At 40.0% G+C, this 15,963-nt stretch overlaps 1 protein-coding gene and 1 non-coding gene across 2 annotated transcripts in view; one reads left to right on the forward strand and one right to left on the reverse strand.

The window, feature by feature from the left end:
- OGDH (oxoglutarate dehydrogenase) overlaps positions 1-15,963 on the reverse strand; it is a 486,510-nt gene that overhangs the window by 206,487 nt on the left and 264,060 nt on the right. The window lies entirely within an intron of this gene.
- Positions 3,020-3,126, forward strand: LOC116809814 (U6 spliceosomal RNA). Its single transcript, XR_004369998.1, has one exon. It is a non-coding gene; the product is annotated as a U6 spliceosomal RNA (small nuclear RNA).

The following is a 15,963-nucleotide window of genomic DNA, read 5'->3' on the forward strand; positions in this document are numbered from 1 at the left end:
CCTCTGACACTGAGAAGAACACCAATTTATTTCTGAATCATAAAGTTTTACTGATTGTCTTGCATGTAGACATTTTAGCTTGTATGTTGCAATCTGTATCCAATAATTGTAACCTCTGTATTGTACCCTCCAATGAAAGAGGAAAAAACTCTTGTATGAGGAGTCCCCTCCCTTCTCCTAAACTTTCCTATGAAAGCCTTCTACCTTGTAACAGACTGGAACATTCCTAACATGGTGTGTTTCCTAAGTGGATTCTCACATTTGGCTTCAAATAAACCTTGATCAAATTAGTGCTGCCTCAACAGCCTTAATTTCAGTCAATAGTACAAGCCTCTGTTTTTCTATTTAATCACTACTTTAAAGGTAACCTTTGGAAAATGTTTAGCCTGTTTACAAATTTAATTAATTAAACATATTTTAACTGCATTTATAAAGGTAATATTCTCCATTTTCTTCCTAAATACTCTGCATAAGAAACAAAATCTTCCCATATACTTAACTCTTTTAAACCTAATAAATTAAATTTATGGAATATCATTAATATAAAGTTCTTCTAGATGTTGTAACACTGCACATAGATTTAGCAACATTTCAATTTAAAATCTTAAGCTTATATGAAATGCCATTTTAAATTGGAATTACACAATTCTTACACTAATAGACCAAATACTTTTAAATGTTACAAGCATATAAAACATGAAATATACAAAAATTTCCCCCCATCACACAAATATTCTTACTAAGGTTTTGCTTCTTTGAAACCTTTCTATACCCATTGTATTAGTCTGTTTTCATGCTGCTAATAAAGACATACCCAAGACTGGGTAATTTATAAAGGAAAGAGTTTTAATTGACTCATAGTTCAGCATGGCTGGGGAGGCCTCAGGAAACTTACAATCATGGCAGAAGGGGAAGCAAACATGCCCTTCTTCATATGGCACCAGTGGAGAGAAGAATCAGTGCCCAGTGAAAGGGGAAGCCCCTTATAAAACCAGCAAATCTCGTGAGAACTAAATCACTACCACAAGAACAGGATGGGGGAAACCGTTCTCATTCAACGATCTCCACCTGGTCCCTCCCAAAACACATGGGGATTATGCAAACTGCAATTCAAGATGAGATTTGGGTGGGGACACAGCCAAAACCTATCAACCTAACATCCTTTTTCTCTCTCCTTCCTTCCTTCCTTCCTTCCTTCCTTCCTTCCTTCCTTCCTTCCTTCCTTCCTTTCCTTCCTTCCTTTCCTTCCTTCCTTTCCTTCCTTCCTTTCCTTCCTTCCTTCCCTCCTTCCCTCCCTCTTTTTCTTTTTTTCTTTTCTTTCGTTCTCTCTCTCTCTCCCTCTCTCTCTCTCTCCCTCTCTCTCTCTCTCTCTCTCCCTCCCTCCCAGGCTGGAGTGCAGTGGTGCGATCTCAGCTCACTGCAACCTCTGCCTCCCAGGGTTAAGCTATCCTCCCACCTCAGCCTCCTGAGTAACTGGTGGGACTACAGGCATGTGACACCACACCCAGCTGATTTTTTTGTATTTTTAGTGGAGATGAGGTTTCACCATGTTGTCCAGGCTGTCCATACCCATTTTTAAGTGAGTTATAAATGGGGTTCAAAGGTCATACTCCCCTTGAGGAAGACAATCATCATCTCAGATAACCAAGGTTGCCTATGCAGTAAGGAAGAAGTAAGTCATCATTCGGGTAACTAAATTTACCTAAGACCAAAGACATCAGCTGAGAGTGAGACCTGGAGTCTCAGGCATCTAGAGTAGTTATCTCACTGCCAATGAAGTTTACATGGTGAGTCAAAAGACCCAGAATACCCAACACAATACTGAAGGAAAACAAAGTCAGAGGACTAACACTATCTAACTTCTAGACTTACTATAAAGTTATAGTAATGAAGACAGTGAAAGAACTGGTGAAGAATAGATAAATAAATCACTGTAACAGAATACAGAGTCTAGAAATAGACCCAAATAAATATAGTGAAGCAAAGGTAGACTTTTTTTTTTTTCTGAGACAGAGTCTGGCTCTGTCACCCAGGCTGGAGTGCAGTGGTATGATCTTGGTTCAATGGGACCTTTACCTTTACCATGAGAATCACTGGGTTCAAGTGATTCTCATGCCTCAGTGTCTTGCATAGCTGGGACTACAGGCCCGCAAACATGCCTGGCTAATTTTTGCATTTTTAGTAGACATGAGGTTTCACCATATTGGCTAGGCTGGTCTCAAAGTCCTGACCTCAGGTGATCTGCCCGCCTTGGCTTCCCAAAGTGCTGGGATTACAGGTGTGGGCCACCATACCCAGCCAAAGGGTAGTCTTTTCAACAAATGATACAGGTACAACTGGACATCCATGTGCAAAAACATAAATCTAGACACAGACTTTGCACCCTTCACAAAAACTAACTGAAAATGGATCATAGACCTCAATGTAAAATTCAAAACTATAAAACTCCTAAAAGATAACATAGGGTAAAATCTAGATGACCTTGGGTGTAGCAACCTTTTGATACAACACCAAAGGCATAATCCATGAAATAAATAATTGATAAACTGTAATTAATAAAATCTTTTTAGCAGTAATAGAATGATGAGTGTTATTTCATTAAAATTTAAAACTTCTGCTCTGCAAAAGACAATGTCAAGAAGAAGAAGACAATGGCCAGGTGCAGTGGCTTATGCCTTTAATCCTAGCACTTTGGAAGGCCGAGGTGGGTGGATCACTTGAGGCCAGGAGTTTGAGACCAGCCTGGCTAACATGGTGAAAACCTGTCTCTACTAAAAATAGAAAAATTAGCTGGGTGCAGTGATGCACACCTGTAATCCCAGCTACTTGAGAGGCTGATGCACAAGAATCGCTTGAACCCAGGAGGCAGAGGTTGCAGTGAGCTGAAATTGTGCCACTGTACTCCAGCTTGGGTGACAGAGCGAGACTCTGTCTCAAAAAATATATAAATAAATAAGATTAAAAAAGGATGAGAAGACAAGCCACTGCCTGGGAGAAGACATTAGCGAAAGACACATCTGTGCTGGCTTCTGCAGCACACATACTAAAATTACAATGGTACAGAGAAGATTACCATGGCCTGTGCACAAGGATGACATGCACATTTGTGAAGTGCTTCAGAATATAAAAAAGAAAAATATCTATCCGATAAAGAACTTTTATTTAAAATCTAAATGGACTCTCCAATACAAAAATAAGAAAACAAATAACTCAAGTAAAAACTTAGCCTTACCAAAGAAGATGTACAGATGGCAAACAAGCATATGAAAAGATGCTACATGTAATATATCATCAGGGAAACGATAATTAAAAAAATAATGAGATACTACTATTCATCTATTAGAACGTCCAAAATCTGGAACACTGACAACACCAACTACTGGCGGGGATGTGGAGAAGCAGCAACTCTCCTTCATTACTGATAGGAATGCAAAATGGTACAGCCACTTTGGAAGACAGTTCTTCAGTTTCTTCTAAAACTAAATATATCTTACCATATGATCCAGCAATCACATTTCTTGGTATGTACCCAATGAAGTTGAAAACTTATGTCTACACAAAAACCAACACATGGGTGTTATGGCAGCTTTATTCATAATTGTCAAAACTTGGAAGTAACCAAGATGTCCTTCAGTAGGTGAATGGGTTAATCCCCACAATGAATATTATTCGGCATTAAAAAGAAATGAGCTATCAAGCTAAGCTATGAAAAGACACGGAGGGGCTGGGCACGGTGGCTCAAGTCTGTAATCTTAGCACTTTGGGAGGCCGAGGTGGGCAGATCACAAGGTCAGGAGTTTGAGACCAGCCTGGCCAATATGGTGAAACCCTGTCTCTACTAAAAATACAAAAATTTGCCGAGTGTGGTGGCAGGCGCCGGTAGTCCCAGCTACTCAGATGGCTGAGGTAGGAGAGGAGAGTCGCTTGAATCCGGGAGGCAGAGGTTGCAGTGAGCCAAGATCACGCCATTGCACTCCAGCCTGGGCAACAAGAGCGAAACTCCATCTTGAAAAAAAAAAAAGGAAAAGAAAAAGAAAGAAAAGACATGGAGGAACTTCAAACGTATACTACTAAGTGAAAAAAGCTAATCTAAAAAGTCTACATCTGTCTGATTCCAACTATATGACATTCTGTAAAAGGCAAAGCTATAAACACAATAAAATGATCAGTAGTTTCTAGCGTTTGGGGTTAGGGGAGTTGAATGGGCAGAGCACAAAAGATTTTTAGGCCAGGGAAACCACTTTATATGATATTATAATCATGGATGCATGTCATTATACATTTGTCCAAACCCATAGAATGTACAACACCAGAGTGAGCCCTAATGTAAACTAAGGATTCTGGGTGATATTGTAACAAATGTACCATTAGTTGTAGCAAATGTATCATTTTGTACCTTCTGATGGGGAATGTTGAGAATAAGAGAGGCTATGCATGTGCAGAGGCAGGAGTGGGTATATGGGATATCTCTGTACCTTCCTCTCCATTTTGCTGTGAACCTATAACTACCCTAAAAAAGTCTTTTAGAAAGCCCAGTAGTTTTTTGCTTCTCTTTATGGGTTGGTTTCCTTCTCTCAAGGGAAAAATGGGCTTCCTCCATGTAGCAGATGATATGGCTTCTCTCATCCCAGAGAAGACAGTTCTTTCTTGTCAATTACAGCCAGAAAAGTCTCCAAGAAGGATTTAGATGGTCCTAGTTTGCTCCCTCCCATCCCTCTTCCTTTGGATCTCAGATCAGAAGTGACTTCTGCTGGGATACTGTCTTGTTACCCCAGTCTTGGTCGGGTCCCTGTTATGTGCTCCCACTATGCCATATCCTTCTCCTTCCTAGTCCCCATCGCAGTTTGAAGATGAAAATTCATTGGTGGGGTTACATGGCTCCCCCAAGTCTGATTCCTCCTCTAAACTGTAAGCTATAGGAGGCAATGGCTTTATCTTTTTGCTTACCACTGTGTTTCTAGCACCTGGCACATAGGTACACAATAAATATCCATTAAATAAATGACTGAAATAAACAGATGGCTCTTTTGCTCTCATTACTCTGAAGAGCAATTATTACATAGCAGTGACAGCTTAGTGTATTCTCAGAAAATATTCTTTTGTTTTAAAACCACTTATTTTTCTGGCCAGGCATGGTGGCTCACACCTGTTATCTCAGCACTTTGGGAGACCAAGGTGGGCGGATCACAAGGTCAGGAGATGGAGACCATCCTGGACAACACGGTGAAACTCCATCTCTACTAAAAATACAAAAAAATGAGCTGGGCGTGGTGGCGGGCACCTGTAGTCCCAGCTACTAGGGAGGCTGAGGCAGAAGAATGGCGTGAACCCAGGAGGTGGAGGTTGCCATGAGCTGAGATTGCACCACTGAACTTCAGCCTGGGTGACAGAGCGAGACTCCATCTCAAAAAAAAAGAACTATTTTTCTGATAGTAAACACAACGGGCTGGGCACAGTGGCTCATACCTGTAATCCTGGTACATTGGGAGGCCAAGGTGGGAGGATCACTTGGGTCCACGAGTTCAAGACCAGCCTGGGCAACATTGTGAGACATCATCTCTATTTAAAAACAAACAAACAAACAAACAAACAAACAAACACTCCTTAAATCCCCATACACTTATGACAGGATAATTGTAAGACAAAGAAAAGTACAGTTAAGAAAACAAAAAACAAAAATTACTTATATCTGTAACCCAGAGATAACCACTGTGTATGTGTGTGTACAATCTTTTTAGCCTTTCAAAATATACATTCTGTCACTTATAGTTAACATTTTATTTTGATTGGTTTAAACATAGTATACCTTTTGCCACTTAGTTTAGTTTTTTTTTTTTTTTTTTTTTCTTGAAGACCAGGCCTTGCTATTTTGCCCAGGTTGTCTTGAACTCCTGGTCTCAAATGATCCTCTCGCCTTGGCCTCCCAAAGTGCTGGGATTACAGGTGTGAACCACTATGCCCAGCCTAGTTTTAATGTATTTCACTTTACATTTAAAGTGGGTTTCATTTAAGCAGCATATGGTTGGGTCTTGCTTTTTTAGACAATCAGACAATCTCTTCCTTCTAATTGAAATGTTTATTTACATTTAATGTTATTGTTATTTTAAATATATTTTCCATATTCAGAAGCAGCACTGTCATAATCTGGCTTCCATTAAAAAAAAGTTTTCAGGTATTTCTTTGCTTTGACAAGTTGCTCCAGCCCTTTGTTTGTCTTCCGGGCCACCATCTCCACAGTCCAGTCTCTGATGTGGAGGGTGAGAGTGCCTTTTCCTTTTGACCCCAAAAGAGCTTTTCTGAGTAGGCTATGATTATCAATATAGCTTTAAATCTGTAATTGGGTTATTGTTCTGCTTTTTCTGCCTGATTTTGAATTTATTGAGTGGTTTGTATAATTCTACTTTATATCCTTTGTTGCCTTATGTGACCACTCTATTTTTTTAATTTTTATTTTTAGAGCTTTCTTTACAGTTTATAGATAATCTCTAACTTACTACAGTCTACCTTCAAATAAATTATATAACTTCACAAGCAGTATAAAAATCTTACAACTGTATCCTCTCACTTCGTCCCTCTTGGCCTTTGTATTATGGTTATAATACACTTTACTTCTACACATTATAAACCTTAGGATGTCATGTTATTAATTCTTTTGCTTTAAGCTGTCAAGTATATTTTAAAGAGATTTTCAAATTAATAAAAATAGTATTTTATATTTGCTTGCTTAAAAAAACTTTTCAGTGCTCTTTATTTCTTTGTGTAGATCAGAATTTTCATCTGATGTAATTTTCCTTCTCCCTGAAAGACATTTAACTTTTTTTTTCTGTAGTTCAGGTCTACTAGTGATAACTTATTTCAACTTTTGTGTGTCTGAGAAAGTCTATTTTTCATTCATTTTGTAATATATTTTTGCTCAGGGCAGAATTCTAGGTTGACATTTTCTTTAAACATTTTACAGATGTTTCTACATTATCTTTTGACTCACATAGTTTTGAGAGGTCTGCTGTTATTCTTATATAATCCTTTGTACATAATTTACCTTTTTTCTCTGGCTACTTTTAAGATTTATCTCTATCAGTGCTTTTAAGCAATTTGACTATTATGTACCTCGGTGTAGTTTTATTTACCTTTCTTATTATTGGGGGTTCACTGAGCATCTTGGCTCATGGGTTTTTAGTTTTAATAAATTTGGAAAATGTTCAGCCAGATTCTTCAAATATTTTTTCTGTTCCCCGCCCCAGCCTTTAGGACCTCAACTACATGTAAATTAGACAAGACAAAGTTGTCCCACAACTCACTGATGCTCTATTTTTTTTTTAAGTCTTTTTTTCTCTCTTTTTCAATTTAGGTGGTTTCTATTGCTATTTTTTCAAGTTCAATAGTAATTTATCCCTTCCCTTCCCTTTCCCTTCCCCTTCGCGTCCCCTTTCCCTCCCCTCCCCTCCTCTCCCCTCCCCTCCCCTTCCTTTTTTTTGAGATGGAGTTTCACTCTTATTGCCCAGGCTGGAGTGCAATGGCACGATCTCAGCGCACTGCAACCTCTGCCTCAGGTTCAAGCGATTCTCCTGCCGCTGCCTCCCAGGTAGCTGGTACTACAGGGGTGTGCCACCACGCGTGGCTGATTTTTGTATTTTTAGTAGAGACAGGGTTTCACCATGTTGGTCAGGCTGGTCTTTAACTCCTGACCTCAAATGATCCACCTGCCTTGGCCTCCCAAAGTGGCTCCCCAGCTGTACTTCTAATCTGTGGTACTGATCTGGTGTATTTTTCAGGTAATACATCATATTTTCACTCCTAAATAATTGATTTCTTTTTTTATGTCTTCTCTTTAGTTAACATACTTGCTATGGTTGAAATGTGTCTCCCAAATCCATGTGCTGGAAACGTAATCCCCGATGAAACAATGTTGGGAGGTAGGGCCTAATAAAAGGTGATTGGATCATGTAGGTAGAGCCCTCACGAATGAATTAATGTTGTTATTACTACAGTGAGTTAGTTACCATAAAAGTGGGTTGTTATAAAGTCAGGCTGGCCCCTGCTGCCTCTATCTTGTGTACTCACTTGCCCTTCTGCCTTTTGCTTTCTGCCAAGGGATGACTAAACAAGAAGGCCCTCAACAGATGCTGGCATCAAGTTCCTGAACTTTCCAGCCTCCAGAACTATGAGCTAAATAAAGGCCTGTTATTTATAGATTACCTGGTCTGTGGTATTGTTATGGCAGCAGAAAACGGACTATGATAGAAAATTGGCACTGAGAAGTGGGTCTGTTGCTATAACACATATCTGAAAATGTAAAAGTAGCTTTGGAACTGGGTAATGGGTAGAGACTGGAAGAATTTTGAGGAGCATGCTAAAAAGAGCCTGATATAATGCCATAAACGGAGCATTAAGGGTGAGATCTCAGAAGAGAAGAGATACAGGGAAAGTCAGAATCTTCTTAAAGATTACTTCAGTGGTCACGACTGTTGATAGAGATATGGACACAGTCTCTGATGTGGACAGTAAATGGCCTTTACTGTCTGTATCTCTACGAACATTAATAGTAAATGGCCTTTACTGTCTATGTCTCTACCAACATTAACAGTAAATGGCCTTTACTGGCTACATTATCTAGCAACATTATATTTAATATTGGTAGAGGCCATTCTGATGAGGTCTCAGAGGGAAATGAGAAACAAGGTACTGGAAACTTGAATAAAGAGCATCTTTGTCACAAAGTAGTAATGGTGGAACGGTGTCCATGCCTGAGAGCTTCATGGAAAGTGGAATTTGAATGACAAACTAGGATATCTGGTGGAAGAAATACCTAAGCAGTTAAGCATTCAGACTGCTGCGTGGCTATTTTTAATCACATATAGTGAGATACAAGAACAAAGGAATGACTTAAAGACAGAATTTACAATTTAAAAAGAAGCAGAGTGAAAGATTTGGAAAATTTATAGCCTGGCCATGTAAAGTATAAAAAGGTACATTTAGGAGAGTGAACTCAGGGTGTGGCCCAGAGACTGCTTGCTGAAGAGATTAGCATGAATACAAGGGAGCCAGATGCTATTCACCAGTAAGCCTTGGCAATGTCTACATGGTACTAACTCTGCAGGGATGGGTGCATAGGTGGTGGGGTCACAGCAGCTTCCACTTGGTTTTCAAAAGATGTATCAAACAGCTTGAGGCCCAGGAAGAGACTTACTGCAGGGGAAGAGCCACCACAGAGAGTCCCTACTAAGCCAATGCTTAGCAGGAATGTGTGGTCAGAGTTGTCACAGAGAGTTCCCACCAGGGCGGTACCTACTAGAGCCCAGAACTGTAGAGCTACCCTTGTGTAACCCCAGCCTGGGAGAGCTGCAGTCATGATACTCCAAGCCAAGAGAAAGCCATGGAGACCTGGCTGCCTGAGGCCTTGGAGGCCCAATCCCCAAACCAGTGTGCCCAGGATGTGGAACATGGAGTCAAAGGAGATTATTCTTCAGCTTTAGGACTAAATATGGGTTTTTCTTTGCTGGGTTTTGGACTTACTTGGGGCCTGTTACTGCCATATATTCCATTCTGCAGCTCACACCTATAATTATATTCACTTCATAAATTCATACCCATGGATTCTTGGTAAATATATGTTGTGTGTGAATAACAACTATGTATTACAATTTATTTATTCAGCCACCTATGGTTGGGCATTGAACTCTAGCTTTTCACAATTATAAATAAAGCTGTAATGAATGTCCTCATGTAAATAAATCCATACAGTTGCTTGAATATAGTTATATGGTAAATTTCTTTTTTTCTTTTCTTTTTTTTTTTTTGAGAAGGAGTTTTGCTCGTTGCCCAGGCTGGAGTGCAATGGCACGATCTCAGCTCACCACAACCTCTGCCTCCTGGGTTCAAGTGATTCTCCTGCCTCGGCCTCCTGAGTAGCTGGGATTATAGGCATGTGCCACCATACCTGGCTAATTCTGTATTTTTAGTAGAGATGGGGTTTCTCCATGTTGGTCAGGCCGGTCTCGAACTCCCAACCTCAAATGATCCACCCGCCTCGGCCTCCCAAAGTGGTGGGATAACAGGCATGAGCCACTGCGCCCAGCTGGTAAATTTCTAGTAGTGAAATTGCTTGGCCAATATCTATGTATATTTTGATTTTCAATAGTGTACTGGATTTCTTTTTCTTGCCTTTTCTGATCTGCTCTCCACCTTTTTCCAACCTATTCTCTTCCCTGGAAGGCTGATCCAGATGAAGAGGGTTAGCCTGTTTATTTTAACTTCTGGCTTCAAAATGGATGTGACCATTAGTCACTACCAGCAAGAAGTCAGAGGGCAAGGAGTTAAAGGTCAGGTGGGCTTCTCCACTAGCAACTATTTATCCTGATTTTAGAAGCCACTTTCTTCCAGGCCCTCCAGGTCCAGGGGTGGGAACAGCTCCCTGCTGTTGCTAGTCCCATGGTCCCATTCTATCTCATGAGAGGTTTCAAAAACCTTGCCCCTATCTTTGTAAATGGTGCCTTTTAAAAACTCCCTTCAAACTACCCAGCTTGGGAGGGCCATCTGTTTCCTACCAGGATCCTGACTGATAAAGCTAGATTTTGCCAAACTGCTTTAAAAAATGTCTGTATATTCTTACACTTCCACCAGCAGTGTCTACAAGTGTTTGCTCCCCCACATCTTTTTATTATAGTGCATAATGAATCTTCTTAAAACATTACATTTTAATTATAAAATATTTAATAATAAAATGCAGAAACTCTCTAGATTTACAGAGGGCAATATTTGACATCCCCAACTTTGATCTCCTTTATTCTTTATTCTAATTTTTAACTGAGGTATTTTATTTCATTAAACCATGGTTTAGTTTCTTTTTTTCTTTTTCTTTTTTTTTTTTTTTTGAGACAGTCTCACTCTGTCGCCCAGGCTGGATGGCAGTGGCATGATCTAGCCTCACTGCAACCTCCACCTCCCAGGTTCAAGCGATTCTCCTGCCTCAGTCTCCCGAGTAGTTGGGAATACAGATACGTGCCACCATACCCAGCTAAGTTTTGTATTTTTAGTAGAGATGGGGTTTCACCATATTGGCCAGACTGGTCTTTAACTCCTGACCTCAGGTGATCTGCCTGCCTCAGCCTCTCAAAGTGCTGGGATTACAGGTGTGAAGCCACCGTGCCCGGCCTAGTTTCAAATATTTTTCTCTTTTAAACATAATGTTCTGATTTTTTATAACACCTTATTCTTATGAGCACTTTAAATCAATAATGGAATTATAAAATTAATTCAAACACACAGAATAAACAGAAAATAGTGTAAATATACATAGGAGCCCACATTAATATTAAACACACACTAACATTTTACCATGTTTGCACCAGATCTCTTTTACTAACTTTCTATTTTGAAAACATTCACATACATGGGAAAAAATTGTTCAGTGAAACCTGGTATAGTATATCTTCCAGCTGAGATTCAACAACTCATCACCACTTGCATTATCGCTGACTATTTGTACCCCTTTTTCCCTGATACTTGAAAGTAAGTTTGTCAGGTGCAGTGACTCACACTTGTAGTTCTAGCACTTTAGGAGGCCAAGGCCGGTAGATTGCTTAGGCTCGGGAGTTCAAGTCCAGCCTGGGCAAAATAGTGAGACTTCATCTCTACTTAAAAAAAAAGTAAGTTACTGAGTGTGCCCTGGGCATCTTTGCCATCAGTATGACCAACATGCTGCTGCCCTGGGCCTCCCAGCTGTTGGAGGACAGCTACAGCTACTTTCAGAAGAGTTTCGTGGTGGGATGAGGGATTGCATAACCAGGAAGGAGTAAGAAATGCAGAGAAAACATCTTTGCTGGAGAAACAGCTAAAAGCATCTGCCCTCCTGAACCCCATGTGAGAGTCTCAGCTGGGCCAGAAGGGGCCCAGCCCTGCACTATCTCCTCTTACTCAGTTTTATGTCTGACCTCTAGAGCTCAGGCAGGCACTTTGCCCTAACATGTCCACTTACTTTTTAGGGGAGTGAACGGGATGGTGGATGATTACCACTTTTTAAAATACATTTTTGACTGGCGCAGTAGCTCACGCCTGTAATCCTAGCACTTTGGGAGGCCAAGGCGGGCAGACTGCCTGAGCTCAGGAGTTCGAGACCAGCCTGGGCAACACGGTGAAACCTCATCTCTACTAAAATACAAAAGAAATTAGCCGGGCGAGGCAGCGTGCGCCTGTAATCCCAGCTACTCAGGAGGTTGAGGCAGATTGCTTGAATCTGGGAGGCAGAGGTTGCAGTGAGCCGAAATCATGCCACTGCACTCCAGCCTGGGCAACAGAGGGAGACTCCGTCTCTAAAAAATAAATAAAAAACAAATAAAATAAAATACAATTTTTAAGAGTACATTTTAAAATAAGTTTTAGATTTCCAAAATAAATGGCAAAGAGATTACAGAGTTCCTGTATAGCTCACATCCAGTTTACCCTATTATTAACATATTACATTAGTATGGTTCATTTTTCACAATTAATAAATACTGATAATTACTACTAACTAAAGTGCCTATTTTATTTTGACTTCCTTAATTTTTACCTAATGTCCTTTTTCTGTTCCACGATCCTATCCAGGACCCCACATGATATTTAGTTGTCAGGTCACCTTAGGCTCTTCTTGGTTGTGACAGTTTCTCAGGCTTTCATTGTTTTTGATGACCTTGACAGTTTTGAGGAGTACTTGTTAGGTATTTTGTAGAATGTTCCTCAAATGGGGCTTGTCCAACATTCTTCTCATGATTAGACGAGGGTTATGGGTTTTTGAGAGGAAGGCCACAGAGGTAAAGTGTCATTCATAGCATATTAAAGGTGTATACTATCAACATGACTTATCACTGTTGATGTTGACCTCGATCACCTGGCTGAGGTCATCCTCGTCAGGTTTCTCCCCTTTCCATGGTCTACCATTAGGAAGAGTTACCACACGTATCCTAGACATAAGAAGTAGGAAGTCATGCTCCACCTCCTTGAGGGCAGAATAGCTACATAAATTACTGGGAATTCTTCTGAACAGAAAATGTGTCTATTTTCTTCCATTTCTTTATTCAGTATGATAAATATCTCTATATATCATATAGTTATGTATATATCAATATATTTATATGTATATCAGTATGGACTCACAGATATTTGTTTTATATTTTGGGTTCTAATATAATAATACCTTATTTTGCTGCTCAAATTGTTCCAGCTTTGGCCATTGGAAGCACTTTCCTTTGTCATACCCCCATCATTGTGGGTTTTTTTTTTTCTTTGCACTTCCTTACTTTGAGGCACCACCCACAAGATGCTCCAGGCGCATCTTGTATATTTTCTGTGTCAGTCCTAGAATCAGCCATTTCTCCAAGAAGTCCTGGTTCCTTCTATTGGAGAGTATCAGAAACCAAGATCTGGGTGGAAGGTATGCTCGTTGCTACTGCAGCATTGTTGCTTCTAGACCTTCTCAGCTGAGAACAAGTAAATACATGTATGTACACTCACCTGCATATATACACATTTCTATAAATAGTTCTACACATAGCCATCTGTATCTATAAGGATGAATTTCTAACTCTGAACTATTACCACATGGATCATTCTAGCCTCCTTCCCCTGCTTATTTAAAACCCTCTCACTCCACCAGTGAGAAACCTGGATCCCACCACCCTCAACCATTTACTTAATTGTTCATTTCCACTATACTTATCTAGTGGTTTCAGAATTGATAACCCCTACCCCTGTTAGGAATAATTGTATCAACTAGATTTCAGTGTTTATATACAGTTCCTTTTGTCTTTAGTCTTACAGACTCTGCTCATTTCCAAAGTTACTTAGGACAGCATCTCTTTCTGTCATCCCTTCAGTGAGGTTGTTTCATACATCTATGACACAGTTAAGATTGTTCTGTCACATTCTGCAACCCATTCTGGGATCCCCCAATCTCCTAAGTGATTTTTTAAAAGACTGCATATATTAAGGTTTACTCTTGGTGCTATAAATTTCTATGGGTTTTGACAAATGTGCAGTGTCATGTATCTATCATTACTATCATACAGAATAATTTTACATCCTAAAAAATTCCCTGTGCATCATTCAACCTTTTCTCACACCCAAACCCTGACAACCACTGATCTTTTACTGTTTCTACATTTTGCATTTTTCAGAATGTCATATAATTGGGTGGTAGCATTTTTTGACTGGTATCTATCTCTTAGCAATATGCATTTAAGATTAACCCATATCTTTTTATTGATTGACAGCTTATTCCTTCTTATTGCTGAAAACAGTACTTCATTCTATGAACGTACTACCGTTCGTTTATTCAGTCACCTGTTGAGGGAAGGTGGTTGCTTCCCACTTTTGGCAATTTTGAGTAAAGCTGCAATAAACATTTGCATGTAGATTTCTGTATGGACATAGTTTTCAAATAAGCTGGGTAAATACATAAGAGCATGACTGCTGGACCGTGTTATGACATCATGTTTAGCTTTCCACTCAATTTAAAAGATATTTTGGCCAGGCACGGTGGCTCACGCTTGTAATCCCAGCACTTTGGGAGGCTGAGGCGGGTGGATCACAAGGTCAGGAGATCGAGACCATCTTGTGAAAGGTGAAACCCCGTCTCTACTAAAAATACAAAAAAATTAGCTGAGTGTGGTGGTGGGCGCCTGTAGTCCCAGCTACTGGGGAGGCTGAGGTGGGAGAATGGCGTGAACCCAGGAGATGGAGCTTGCAGTGAGCCGAGCTGAGACTGCGTCACTACGCTCCAGCCTGGGCAACAGAGCGAGACTCTGTCTCAAAAAAAAAAAAAAAAAGATATTTTATTTACTTTTTGAATACGTAATGCATGTATATGGTATCAAATACAAGAGTAAGTTTTTCTCCTATTTTATAGTGTTTCCCTCAATTTCCCTTTTCCAGATGCAGCGTCTGTTCCATTTCTTCCTTTAGGTGCTAAAGAAAATTATTCAAAACTTTAATATAGCAAGAAGATGAGTGCATGTCATTTCAGTTATACTGAGGAATTATATAACAGGCTCGCCCGAGATTCATTAATTCTCTAGGGCAGTGATTCTCAGAGTGTAGTATGTGGCCCTGGGGGGCCTCGAAGGTAAAAATAACAGTACTATGATGTTATTTGTTTTTTACTATGTTGACATTTACAATGATGGTGCAAAAGCAATGGCAGGTAAAACTGCAAGTGTCTCCGCAGGAATCAAGGCAGGGGACTGTCCTAGCTTGCTGCTGTCACAAAGTACCATAGACTGGGTGGCTTAAAAAACACGTTTATTCTCTCACAGTCTTGGAGGCCAGAAATCCAAGACCAAGGTGTTAGCATCTGGTGAGAGCTCTCTTTCTGGCTTGAAGCAATCTCACTGTGTCCTCACATGGCCTTTCTTCTGTGTGTGTGCAGAGTGAAATCTCTAGTGTCTCCTTCTCCTCTTATGAGGATACTAGTTCCATTGGGTTAAGGTCCCACCCTTATAACCTCATTTAACCTTTAAGTATCTTTTAAAGGCCCTTCTAATCACCAATGTGACTCCAAATATAGTCCCACCGAGGACTGGGGCTTCAACATATGAATCTGGTGGGGGGCAGGCACATTCAGTCCATAACAGACACCAAACTCGACTAGTATGCACTGCCTTACACTTACAGGTTAAAAATGTTCAGTTTCACTTAAGAATGCTCTTGATAGCATTTAATTATTAATTTTATTAAAAGTTGTTTCATTAAAGCTTCTCCACTTGAGAACAAGTCTTTTTAATAGTGTGTGATGAAAAGACAAGTACACATAAGACATGTCTGCCTCATACTGAAGCAAAATGGTTGCATTGATGCAAAGCACTTGTGTGATTGAGTTGCCAGTTGAACAAGTCACAGAGCATCATTTTTACTTGAATGACAGAATGAAGTGAGCCTGTCTCTTCAAGAAAAATAATTGATTGTATCTACTTCCAATAATAAAGTTCAAGT

This window comes from Hylobates moloch, unplaced genomic scaffold, assembly GCF_009828535.3.
Source record: "Hylobates moloch isolate HMO894 unplaced genomic scaffold, HMol_V3 SCAFFOLD_1, whole genome shotgun sequence".
Taxonomy (NCBI): domain Eukaryota; kingdom Metazoa; phylum Chordata; class Mammalia; order Primates; family Hylobatidae; genus Hylobates; species Hylobates moloch.